The sequence below is a fragment of the Eulemur rufifrons genome, chromosome 25 (assembly GCF_041146395.1).
Source record: "Eulemur rufifrons isolate Redbay chromosome 25, OSU_ERuf_1, whole genome shotgun sequence".
In the NCBI taxonomy this organism is placed as follows: domain Eukaryota; kingdom Metazoa; phylum Chordata; class Mammalia; order Primates; family Lemuridae; genus Eulemur; species Eulemur rufifrons.
Genome location: NC_091007.1, coordinates 18,783,385 through 18,797,618, shown reverse-complemented (window position 1 = coordinate 18,797,618; position 14,234 = coordinate 18,783,385).

The window sequence follows — 14,234 nt, the reverse complement described above, 5'->3', positions numbered from 1 at the left end:
TGGCATTTCCATGTCCTTCTGCGTCATCCAGGCCCTCTCCCCCATCAAAACTGTATATATAAAAGTGAGGTGCTTACAATTTTGTTTGCCTGGGTTTGTGTGGGTTCACACTTAAACAAACCTTAGTAAAATTTGAAGACAAATCTGAATTCCTATATTTGTATTTTGCATGTCCTTCAAATTTTTCGAAAGTTGGAAGAGAAAATCTAAAGGTAAAAAGTCTGTTTTCAATTTTATCAAATTTATATAGAAATTTAAGAGTCCTTCAAAAATGAGTCATACCATATATGTGTACATAAGTACACACACACCCTCCACACACACACACACACACACAGTAGAACTTCAATGGGTGTTCATATTACTCTCTATAATGTATCTACATTATTTGTATTTTTTATAAAGATGAACATTTTATTTAAAATAGAATAAAAACAAAATATACATGTTTGTAATATTATCATCCGATTCAGCAAAATTCAAGGTCCAAACTAATTAAACCAGATGAAAAGGGAGTATAATGTAGTGATAAAAGATACAATGAAAAGACTATACACATCATATTTCTTCATGAATTAAGTAACATAAAGTGAAAACTTCCAGAACTAGAGGAATGTGATAAAATCATCTGCCATGATAATATTTTTAATCCAACTCTTTCAGAATTTGACCTTTCAAGTACACAAAATATCAATGTTATAGAAAGATGAGAATGATACGTTTTATTTAATAGGAATATCTGTATAAAACTTTGTATTCTATAAACAATATGTATTAAACTTCTTATATCCATGAAGTATTTTTTAAAAATCAGCCAAAATCCCAATTATGTTATTTATTAGCTTCATAGCCTTGGAAAAATTACTTAATCTTTCTGAATTTCCATTTCCTTCTCTATAAAATAAAAACTGTCACACTTACTCACTGACTGGTTGCAAAGGTTTAACGATTAGTACAAGAGAAAGCCAAGCACAGGACCTGGCCCCTATGAGACAGTAAATAATAGTGTTTTTTCTTTTGGTAATTGTTTTCTTCCTGGTCTTCATCTTCCTCAACTCGAGTACTAAGTAATTTTTACTCCATCTTTATATCATAGCTGTCTGCTATTTGGAAAAACTTTAGCTGCCCCCAACTGAGCTACCCAACATACTCCACCATCATTGTAGCATCAGAGTCAGGTGGGCTCACAGACCAGCATGCCAGATGAAATGCTCTTACCCTTGGCTACGTTGTGTTATCCGACTGTAAGTCTAAAATAAGTCATCATAAAATACGAACAAACCAACCAGGAAAAAAAAAGTCAAATTCTTGGCCACCAAGAAAACCTTAATAAATTCCAAAAAAGTAGAGAGACTTCATGGTCCACCTTCTCTAACCATAATTGAATTGTAAACCACAAGTTTACAACAAGAAGAAAAAGAGAACCTAAAGGGGGAATAAATTCCTTACCATATGAATTTAAGTCACACTCTTCAAAATAGTTCCTAGCCAAAGATGTAATTAAAATTGATATTACAAATAAAAAGAATAGTTTATATACAAATATTTGGGCATAGATAAACTAATATACTATCGTAGAAAATAGCTTAAATGCTTCTATCACTAAAATGAAAAACTAACAATAAAGTAAGCAACTAATGAACTTTTTAAAAATTATGATAAAAGAAAGTCATAGAGAATTAAGAATGAAGGATGAAGACTAATCATACCTCGTTGACATTTATGTCTACATAATATCTGCATACAATTGTTCATAGCAGCTTTATTTGCAATAGCCAAAAACTGGAAACAGTCAAAATATCTCACAACAATAGGTGAATGATTAAACCTATCTGTGGTCCATCCATACCATAAAATACTACTGAGAAATAACAGCAAAAGAATTGTTGACAAACCCAACAACTTGGATAAATCTCAAGGACATTATGCTGAGTGAAAAAAGCTAATCTTAAAAGGTCACACACTGTATTATTCCATTTATATAACATTGTTGAAGTGACAAAATTATATAGATGGAGAAAAAATCAGTAATTGCCAGGAGTGCGGGAGGGTAGGAGGAAGGGGAAGGCATGACTCTAAAGGGTAGAACAAGAGAGATCTCTGGGGGCGTGGAACTGTTCGGTATCTTAATCATGGTGGTGGTTACACTAATCTGCACATGAGATAACATAGCACAGAGGTAAGAACACCTTGTACCAACGCTGAGCTCCTAGTTTTGCTGTTGTACTACAGCTCGGTAAGCCATAACCATCGTGGAAAACTGGGTCAAGTGTATATGGGACCTGTCTGTACTATCTTTGTAACTTCTTGCAAATCTATGATTATCTCAAAAGACAAAGTTTTCAAACAAATAAAAGATGAAATTTTAAAATAAAAAGTACAAATAAGATCTGTTTTTTAACGACACAAATAAAACAGAATAAAGCCCCAGTAAGTCTGACCAAGGAGAAAAAAGAGAGAAAATGAACATACACAATTAGGAAGAAGAAAAAATCTATAAACTCAACTACAGAAGAAATTAAAAGTAGCAGATATGATATGTATTATGCAATTCAACGGCAATAAATTTGAAAATTTATGGTAAAGTGATCTGCATTGGGCCTTGCCCTTTTAGGCAAGGTCTCCCTGGATGTCCACACGGCTTTTGCTCACTGAATCTCCTCCAGGATGCACCATTGCCACAGGACACAGTGGAAGCCCTGGAGGTTTACAGGGGGAGGAAAACTGTGTCTGTGATGGGCCTTTGTTATAGGTGCTTAAGACAGATTAATTTACAAGAGCCCACCCATGCCTTCATGTTGCACATAGACGCAAAAGCATCTGTGAGTTGGATCCAGTTGAATCCAGCAGTGTTTAAAAGAAAAAAAATACAGTATAGACAAATAAGATATATTCCAAGGATACAGGGATGGTTTTGCAATAGGAACTCTTCAGCATAATTTATTATATTAAACCAAGCAATAAAACCATTTGATTACATCAATAGGTAGCAAAAAAAGAGAATTTGAAAAAATTCAGCTCCATTCCAAAAAAGATTGGCAGTAAAATGTTAAAAGAATGAAGCTAAATCAATATTCTAAAATAGGAAAGACTATTTCTTGAAATAAAAGGAAAAAAACAAACAGTACCTTAAAGGGCAAAATACTAACACTATTGTTCTAAAATCGGGAACAGACAAAATTATCTTTACTCACACATGTTGTTAGGAACCCAAACAACAAGAAACACTAAAAAGAGATTAGCATTAATAGCAAATTTGGTAAGATATTGTTTATAAGAAACATATAAACGGTAATTTTTCTTTTTTTACAGAAAAATATATAAGAAATGGAAATGGAAAAAAACCTTGCTACACTATAGTAACAAAAAAAAAAAAAGAAAAAACACTTAGGAATATTTAACAAATATAGCTAGAGGATCTATGTGAAGGAAACTCTGAAATTTTATTAAAGGACATAAAACCAGAACTGAATAAATGGAAAGATATGTCATCTTTCTAGATGGGGAGACTTTTATAAATTAATATATAAATTGAATGCAGCTCCTGTCAGAATTCCAGAGGACTTTATTTTGTAACTGGGTAAAATGATTGCCAAACTAGTAGTTGTTAAAAAAAATTAGTGAGGGAGAACATAATTTATAAATATGCTGTAAATCACAATGGTAATGATTCCGGTCCAGGACTGCATTGGTAGAACGATATAGAATCTAGAAACAGATTCAGCTACTTATTCTTTGACTGAAGCAGCAGCAGCCGGGATCCACCTAGCACCTGGGCCTCCTCACTGTCAACTAACTTTTCTTCTGCACCACCCAGACACGTGTGCAAGGTTACAACCTCGACTGCCCCCAGACCTCTCCGGCAAGTATCTCTGACACTGCTCTTTCCAGCCCGCCCGACTTGGTTTCTCCATGCCAGAATATTCGCCCCCATTGAGCACGCCCATCCTTTCTTTGTGCTGTTTTTCCTCCTCTGTCAACAATCACTGACCTAATTTCCCTCTTTATCCACTTTGGATTCCATAACACGTCATTTTATTAATAATGTTTGTCCCTTGTATTTACTTCTAGATAACTTGTGCATCTATTTCCAATTTCACTCTGTTGGGAAGATCCCAGACCTGGTTAAATTAAACTTTTCGCCCACTAAACATGCCTAGAAAAAAAATACACTACTGAACTGGCCTCTACTTTTGACCCCAAATTTCAAAGAATCACTTTGCTTGTCAATTTTGCTATGTGCCCCTAATAAAGGTTCTTTCCTACTATCCTAATTATTCCCCCACTGCTCTTCCCTCAGACCCTCTCCACTGTTTATCTTAGTGCTCATCTTACTTTTTACGTGCACAACGCAGAGGCAATGAGAAGAGAGCTCTCACATGCTCCTGCCCCAAACCTACACGCCTGTCCCTGTCTGCTCACAGAGGGTCTTGCCAGGACACAGTGGCTGCAATGCTATCCCTAACCACCCACTCATGACCTTTGTTCCTTCCAGCTTCCCTTCTCACGACTGTTAATTATTTCCTCGCTCTCTAGCGGATCACTCCCATTGACACACAAACATCCTGCAACAAACATCTCTGTCCTGTCTCCTCCTAGACCCGCTTACCGTTTCGGCTGGCTGTGACTCCATTCTAGCAAGGTGTCTGTCCTCTCTGCCTCCACTTCCTCCTTTCCCAAGCTCTCTTTAACCCACTCCCATCAGGCTGTCACCCCCCGCACCTCCAGAATCTGTCAAGGTCACCAATGAACTTCATATGACCAAATCCAAGTGTGAATTCTCTGCTCCTGTGTGTCTCCACTCTCAGCGGCAGGGGTCGTGTCTAAAAGCACCTTCCACCCGAGGACGGCTCGGGCTCTGGAGCCAGGACTGCTGCTCTTGAACCAGCTGTGAGCACGTGGGCAAGTTACTCACCTCCCTGGGCCAACGTTTGCTCATTCGTAGAAGGAGGATGATAATTCTTTTCTAATACCATGTTATAGGGCCTGGGAAGGATTCTATGATTTAATATGTGTAAAGCACTTTGAAATTGCCTGGCATACCAAGAGCATTCAATAAATGTTGGCTATTGTTAGTATTGACTGTTCCCTTCTTCTTGAAACCTCTTAGACTGAGTTCCATATGCTCCTAATTTTTCTGGCAGCTCCTCTTCCTAGTGTCTAAATAGCAAAAGGTCCTAGGATTTATTACTTAGCACCTTCTCATTCAGTATCTGTCTATTTATAGATATATTTTCTCCCTCAGTGATCTCCTATGTGTCTATGATCTCCTCATATGTGATCTCCTCATATGTGTCTATGGCTTTAAATTTCATCTATGTGCTAATGGTTCTCAAATATATATGTATTTCCAGATCTCTCCTCTCCCCTGAGCCCCAGACTCTTATACCCAAATGTCTATTCAAAATTTCCACTTGGATATCCAACAGGCAACTCAAATTTAATAAGTCCAAAATAATTTTCCACCCCAAATCCGTTTCTCCCTCTGTATTTCCCATCTTATAAGGCAACACCACTCCCCAGTTGCTAATGCTGAACACCCAGGAATCATCCTTTGATTCCTCTCTTTTCTCTTCTAATCTATTAGCACATCTTACTGTGTCTACTTTCAGAATGGATCTCGGAACCGATCGCTGCTCACCACTTCCATCACCACCCTCAGTCCAACCCACCATCATCCCTTCGTTAGACTTTGCAACTCACTACAGGCCTCTCTGCTTCCACACTTGCGTCCAAGTATTATTTAAGTGCATTTTTGAAACAAGTACCAGATCATATTACTTCTATGGCGAAGTCGGCTCATTATCTTCCCAATAACCACCCAACACGTGTTCCTTACTTACAGAACTTTTATGCCCTTGAGGACAGCAGTGTGCCTAACCTAGACTGTATGTTTTAGCTTTCTTTAGAGTTAGGTGTGGCCAGGTGATTACGTTCTAGCCAGTGAGACAGATGGGAACAGAAGTATTATGTAAACCTTCAGAAAGGTGCCCTGAAAGGGAGCCAACCCAGTAGGGAGAATGCCCTCTGTTCTCCGTTCCTGCTGCCGGGAACATGGAGACGCTAAATAGACCTCTATGATCCTGCAGCCCATTTGGACCAGGGGGTAGTCTTGAGGACGGGAGCCTAAGGAGAGAAACAACCAATGGAGAGACACGTCCAGCAGCCTTGAACGACCATTTCTGGACTTCTCTTATATAAGAAAATAAACCCTTGCATGTTTAAACAACCACCACTTTGAATTTTCTGTTATATACACGTGAACCTAATCCTAAACAACACAACTGCTCTATTTTTTAAATCAAGCATATCACCTCAAGTATTTTTTGTGGCGAGAACTTTTTGAAAATTGATACATAATATTTGTATGTTATCTATGGGATACATGGGATACTTTGACACATGCGTGAATGTGTGATGATCAAGTCAGGGTATTTAGGGTGTCCATCACCTTGAACATTTGTCATTTCTTTGGGCTGAGAACATTTCAAATCTCCTAGCTATTTTGAAATATACAACATGTTGTTGTTAACTATGGTCACCTACTCAGCTATGGAACATTAGAACTTACTCCTTCTATTTAACTGCATGTTTGCCCCCATTAACCAACCTCTCTTCATTGTCCCCCCCCAACACACACACCCTTCCCAGCCTCCAGTAATTACCATTCTACTCTCCGCCTCCATGAGATGACATTTTTAGCTCCCACATATGTGCAAAAACATGCACTATTTGTCTGTGTCTGGCCTATTTCACTTAACACAATTACCTCCACTTCCATCCATGTTGCTGCAAATGATAGGATTGCATTCTTTTTTCATGGCCAAGTAATATTCCGTGCTGTGTACCCACCACATTTTGTTTATCCATCCATCCACTGATGGACACTTCGGTTGATTCTGTGCCTTTGCTATTGTGAACGGTGCTGCAAGAAAGACGGGAGGACAGGTGTCCCCTTGTCACACTTCCTTCCTTTCCTCTGGATAAATACCCAGCAGTGGAATCGGTGGATCCTATGGCAGTTCTGCCTTTAGATTTTTGAGAAATCTGTTTTCCATAACGGCTATACTAATTTACATTCCCATAAACGGTGTAAAACAGTTCCCTTTTCTCCACCTACTCACCAGCATTCGTTATTTTTTAATCTTTCTGATAATGGCCATTCTGAGGTAGGAGGGTGTCTTATTGTGCTTTGATTTGCATTTCCCTGATAATTAGTGATGTTGAGCATTTTTTCATATGCCTGTGGGCCATCTGTGTTAGTCCATTTCACACTGCTATAAAGAAATGCCTCAGGCTGGGTAATTTACAACGAAAAGAGGTTTATTTGTCTCAGTTCTGCAGGCTGCACAAGACTGTGGTGCTCAGGAAGATTTTACCAATGGCCGAAGGAGAAAGGGGAGCAGACAGATCGTATGACAAGAGTGGGAGCAAGAGAGGGAGGAGGTGGTTCCAGGCTCTTTTAAAAAACCAGCTCTCAGAGAACTCACCCATTATCACAGGGACGTCACCGAGTCATTCATGAGGGATCTGCCCCCGAGACCCAAACTCCTCCCACCGGGCCTCACAGTCAACTCTGGGGATCAAGTCTCAACCTGAGATTTGGAGTGGCCAAACCTCCAAGCCGTATCACTACTTGTATGTCTTCTTTTGAGAATGTCTATGCAGATCCTTCACCCACTTTTTAACAGGATTTTTTTTTTTTTTTTTTGCTCGTTTGCAACTCCTCTACTTAAAGCTCTCCAGTGGCTTCCCATCACGATCAGCACAAACTCCAAACTCCACCGGGATCCACAAGGTCCCCGCATGGTCCGAGCCTTGCTTCCTTCTTCTACAACTCTCCTGCTCACTTTCTGTGCTCCATAAACACTGGCCTTGTTACACCCTGCACTCCCCAAGCTGGGCCCGCTCAGGCCCTCGCACACTAGCTAGTCCTCCGCGGGGAACTCTCTTCTCCCAGATTCACACAGAGCAGGCTTTCCCTTGTCCACCTGGGTCTCCACTCAAATGTCACTTGTTCAGAGAAGACTTGCTTGAGCCCAATACACTTTTTGTCCAGTTACTGTGGTCCATCTTCTTCTCAACCTGTTATGTAAAAATCATGTAATTTATTTGTTTACTCTAAGCCTTCCATCCTGCTACACAAACTACATGGGGCAATGAGTTGGATTTACTCACCACTGTATCCCTAGGGCCTAAAAGAGCATCTGGCAAACAGGAGGTCTGAAATAAATCTTTGCTGAATAAATCAACGAGTTTTGGCATTTCTATTCAGGGGAGAAAAAGTTTATTTACTAAATTGTGTTGGCATAGTCTGCTGTCAGCCTGGAAGAAAATAAACATAATAAAAACACCATAAACACAAACTCGAGACGGATTACACATCATAAAACGTAAAGACAAACAAGCGAACAAAACTGTGAACACAGGAGACAACGCTTGAGAGTGTTTGTGTCATGCTGGGATGGGGCAGCCTTCTTAACTAGGAAGGAAATAAATCCAGAAGCCATAAAGGATTAATAGTTTTGTCTGCCTAAAAGTGAAATGAAATAATTAAATTTAAGAGTTAAAAAAACATGAGTGCTCTAACTTAGGAGGTTACACCCAAGTACATGAGTTGGTTCTTATGTCTCCCCAAGAACATGTTAAAAACATATTAAAGGAATTGAAGAACAAATCAGTGAAGAACACCATCATATATGTCTACAGATTTATGCAAAATGAAGAAAAGATGGAGGCCTCTAATGAATAAAATAGAAAAAGGAAGTCTAGAGTAACCAAGTGGAGACCACCACAGCCAGAGCTGATCTTCCTGGGGGTCGCCCAGAAAGCCCCGGTCGGGGTGAGGGACGGTAGAGGGGGGAGGAAGAAGGGAATGTTTTGGGTAATAGGACGGTCCTATATCTTGATTGTGATAGTTTTATGCAAGTGTATATATTTATTAAAACTCATCAAAATCTAGTCTTATGTAAGCAAAGTAGATTATAGTACTTACAGGCAATAAACAAATATTTAAAAATTAAAGATAATATTTTTGCTATTTTACCTGGAAAACCAAAGAAAACCCTAGTTAAAACCAAAATACCAAATTAAGGAAATCAATCAGTTGACTGGATAAACTTAAAAAAGCCAATAGCTTTTCTTTATTAGTGATAACTACATAAATTCTGAAATGAAAAAACCTATATTCTGGTCACTCTGACAAAAAAAAAAATCCCTATCGATAATTTTAATAAAGAAGGTATAGGACGTATATGAAGAAAAGTGAATTATTAAAAAACAGTATAAAAAATAAATAGATACCCCATGTACCCTAATGGCAAGTCTTGTAATTAAAGTTATCAGTTTCTTATAATCAATGTAGAAATATCATGTGATTCCAATTAGAATCCCAATTTTAAAAAATTGATTAGAATGATTCCAATTTTGGTTTTCAAAACTTTTAAGTATGCCATATTTCAAACAAATTCAAAAGACAAGTCACTTACTAGGGGAAGATGTCACCAATACATACTACTGAGAAAAGATTAGTACCCATATTCCACTAAAAAAAATCCTTCATATGTGAAAAAATGGACGCACCAAAAGGAAAAAATGGACAAAAGATAAAGTCATCTTCAAGGTTCGTAAGTGGAAAAAAAATTGAAGACTGAGGAAGGACCTGCCTGACAACATATTATGAAGCCACCATCATCAGAACTTTTGTTCTGCCAGGCCCTGTAGCAGTCTGCCGAAATCTGCAGAACTATTCTCAGAACGTTTTTTAAAACATAAAATACACAGGACTAAAGAAAACCAATTATACTGAAATACATTATTTTCCAAGGTGCCTAAAATAGAAGGCCAGAGTAGATGACAGTACTTCTGGGAGTTTAATCTAGGGCAAAAGTGGTATTTCAGCTCATTGGGAAACGGCAGAGTTACTTAATACATAGTACAGGCACCACTAGCTACACACACGAAGAATGAGATGGCTCCTTATTTCGTGCCATAAACAAGTGAATTCCAAGACATTCAAGATTTTAGAAGAAAGAACAAAAATCTTAGAAGTAGTTAAGATCTAAGAGTTGGGAAACCCAGAAGTGATAAAATATATTTTAAAAATTGTAAGGAAAACACAGGATAGACAAAATCACAAAAACAAGGCTTAAGTCAGAAAAAATGCTTACAATATATACATATAGGGGAATATCTGTAGTATACAAAGAGCTCACAGAACTAACAAAACCACAAAAAAACGGAAAGAAAAAGTGGGAAAGAATGTGGTATCATTTCAAAAAAGAGCAGGCCAAATGGCCTACAAACATGAAAAAATACTCTGCAGAAAACGCAAACTAAAATAAGTTATACCTCAAAAATTATACCTTACAAATATCAAAGTAGCAAAAATTAAAATGTGAGAACACCTCTTGAGTTTGACAGGGGATGCAGGGAAAATGAGACGCTCATGTATTGCTACTGGAAATGTAAACTCTTACAGGCTTTTGGAACACTATCAGCACAATATAGCAAAACTAAAATAATACACATTTTGTTTGGCCCATGGATCCAACTTAGATATCTATCTCACAAAAAGACGTGTACAAGGTATTTACTGTGGTACCAACTACAGTGGCAAAACAATGGAAACAAGATAATGCCCATTATCAGAGGAATGGTTGAATAAACTGTGGTACACCCACACGATGGAATATTAATATCATATGGTCATCGAAATGGATGTTAGATGTATAAAGTTGGCTTGGAGGGATTTTCACAATCTATTGTTAGGTAAGAAAAGCAACATGTAGAAATGAATATACAGATGATCTCAGTTTTATAATATAAACAATATATTGTTTAAATATAAACAAAATTACAGCCAGGTGTGGTGGCTCATTCCTATAATCCCAGCTACTCGGGAGGCTGCGGTGGAAGGTTCACTTGAGCCCAGGAGTTTGAGGCTGCAGTGAGCTGTGATCTCACCACTACACTCCAGCCTGGGCAACAGAGCTAGACCCTGTCTCCATTAAAAATTATAACTATGTCAAATAAATGTATAGTATACATATTTACATATGGTGATGGAGGTTTGGAGAAATGCAGAAAGAGTACACGTGGGAGGGGGTGAGAAGGAGTACTTGGGTGACAAAGGAAATTAAACAAAAGAACCCAAGATCCTGTAAATCAGGGGTCCTTAAAATAGCATGTATGAAACTAACTCATTTACATAGTTTTCTATGTGCGCATCCATACAGAAATATATGAAAGGAATCGCACTAAAATGTCAATACTTACTTAAGGGTAATGCCTTTTCAAGTGACTGGGTTATTTTTTTCTTCCTTATGCAAATGAACATCAATATAATTGAACTTGATGCACAAGAAGCCCGAAGTGAAAACAAAACAAATACACCCACACAACATACATTTGGTTACAAGAGAAAAGAAAACCCGAGTCAAACTGGCTTAAACAAAAAGGGAATTTATCGGCTCACATAAGTGAAAGTTCAGAGATAGATGTCACTCCAGATCCGATTTGATCCAGAGGTTCCAGATGGCATCAGGGCTCCAATTCAGACTCCCTCTCATTTTCTTGGTACTGCCTCAGGCTGCTTCCTTTATTTTAGAAAAATGACTCCTCAAAGCACACTATCTTCAAGAAGGTGTCTTCTTTAATAGTTCCTGAGGAAGACTCAGCAAACACCTCCTTTATCTCAGTAGTCTGGTCTGGGTCAGGTGCCTAATCCTGGACCAACTGCTATTGGGGGAGGGATGGGCGTTGCTTAAATGTAACTGGGCCAATCTAGAAAGCTGAGGGTGTGACAATGCCATTCAAACCACATGCATGACTCTCTGTGGGGTGACAGTGGGAGAAGCAAGCAGATGGTGGATGGACAAGCACAACACACGTGAACAAGAAATTAAAGTAAGTTGCACAAGTATCCAATAAAATACTAAAAGTGCTCAAGCTCACTAGTAATCAAAGGAATACAAATATGACCACATAATTTATCAGGTTAAAAAATAGAAAGAAAAAAAAGAAAGAACCAGTAGGCGTATAGAGAGAGATGGTAAGGGGGCAGGGCTGAGAACGGGCACTCACACTACTGCTCAAAGTGTGTGTGTGTGTGTGTGTGTATTTGTGTGTGTGCGCACATGTACACAACAGCTTTGGTTAAGGGGCACTTAAGCAAACTTTACATCACAATCAGAAAACATTACTGATTCATAAATATGAAACAATAAGCTAGCAACAAAATGGTAAGATTTAAAGCCTCATAACAGAAATTGACTACCTTTTTTGTCCTCTAACAAAAAGGATAACGGAAAGATATTCCCATTAAAAAAAAAAAAAAAATTCCTAGGCAATTCTATAGTCCTTGGCCCCAAGTCTTGATTTAGCCTAACTATATCTATCTATTCTCTTTCAACATTTTAGAAAAAACCCAGGGTGAAGTCTATAGTTGACTATATATGGCAGGGCTGGAGTCAAAACCAATAAAACATATCTTCTGAAAACTGAACAAATGCTTTTACCCCTATATCTAACTAGGGAAAATGCATCAACACCACAAAACTTCCAATGTATGACTGGTGAAACAGACCCCCCAAGGGATAGAAGCATAATGCTTGAACACTGAAAACTGTTGTCCAGTTCATCTGAAAAATAGACGGTTGGAAAAAATATATACTGAATCGTACTTAAAGATATTATGGCCATGAGAGAAGTCCGTGCCAACCCACAGGTACTGGTCTAGGAAGGATTCCCTTATGAGCTGTGGTGCTTGTCCCACTCTTAGTAGAGAATCATGTCTATTTCTTGAATATACAAACTACAATGAATCAAAATCAAATCTAATTCCACTGCACTCAACTAGAACGTCACCACCAAGTGTGAGTTTATAGATGCAATTAAGTACTTGAAATGAAAACACACCGCCCCCCCCAGGTTTCAATTTTGAGCAAAAGACTGTTTCCATATTTAATTTTTCTCATGTCCAATTACAAATAGGTGCCATAACTCCGGTAACTTTGTGCCTTTCCTAAGTCAGAGATTTTTATTCCACTCTGAGAAAATAAAAGAACTAAGAGACCACCTACTCTATTATTAATATCTTAACTTTTAGGTCACATGACTTACAGGGTAGGTTTTCACCAGTGGGATTTACTCTATCACCAATAAGTCCGAAATACTTCCATTACATATAACAAAAGAGAGTGATAAAGAAATAGAGGAACTCCCTTAACTCGGCTCTGTTAAAACAAAAAGTTAATAACTAGCCACAGTGCAGGGAGCAAAGGTGAAGTATGGGTTCAAGAGTGAACATGCCTTGCCTGGAATCCAACTCCATCACTGACTGGCTACGTGATCTTGGGGAAGTTACCTAACAAACCTGTTTCATTATTCTCATCTGTAAAATAAGCACGATAAGAGTACCAACTTCTTAAGGTAGCTGTGAAGTTTAATGAGCTAATTCAGCAAACAGCACCTGGCACCAAGGAAGCATTCAATAAATGTAACTATTACTCACAAATCGAACACTTACTTGTTTAGGTCTATACTCCTAGAACTCAAAATACTGTGTGTGTGTGGGTTTTTTTTTTTTTTTGAGAGAGTCTCTGTTGCCCAGGCTAGAGTGCTGTGGCGTCAGCCTACCTCACAGCAACCTTAAACTCCTGGGCTCAAGCAATCCTCCTGCCTCAGCCTCCCGAGTAGCTGGGACTACAGGCATGCGCCACCATGCCCAGCTAATATTTTCTATATATATTTTTAGTTGTCCGGATAATTTCTTTCTATTTTTAGTAGAGACGGGGTCTTGCTCTTGCTCAGGCTGGTCTCGAACTCCTGACCTCGAGCGATCCTCCCAGCTTGGCCTCCCAGAGTGCTAGGATTACAGGCATGAGCCACCGCGCCCGGCCCTTCCCTTCTACTTTTGATAAGATATTGAGACTTTACCAAAATGCTATATTTTAATTGTTCTAATTTGTACCATCTGCAAAAGGCCCTTTAAGACTACTTCAAATGATTTTGAAACGAAGAATTAACAAAATCCTGTTATATAGGTGCCCGATTTGAGATACAACTATCTCACTTAGAAAACTTCCACTACAAAGCACTAAGGTTGCAACAAAATAGTAAAATCAAAGCCAAATAATATGTAATTTGCATAACACTATATTCAAATGTTCCTCAGCTGATGATAATAATAGGGAAATGTATAATACTTCCTGCACAAATGCATCTAGGGAAAG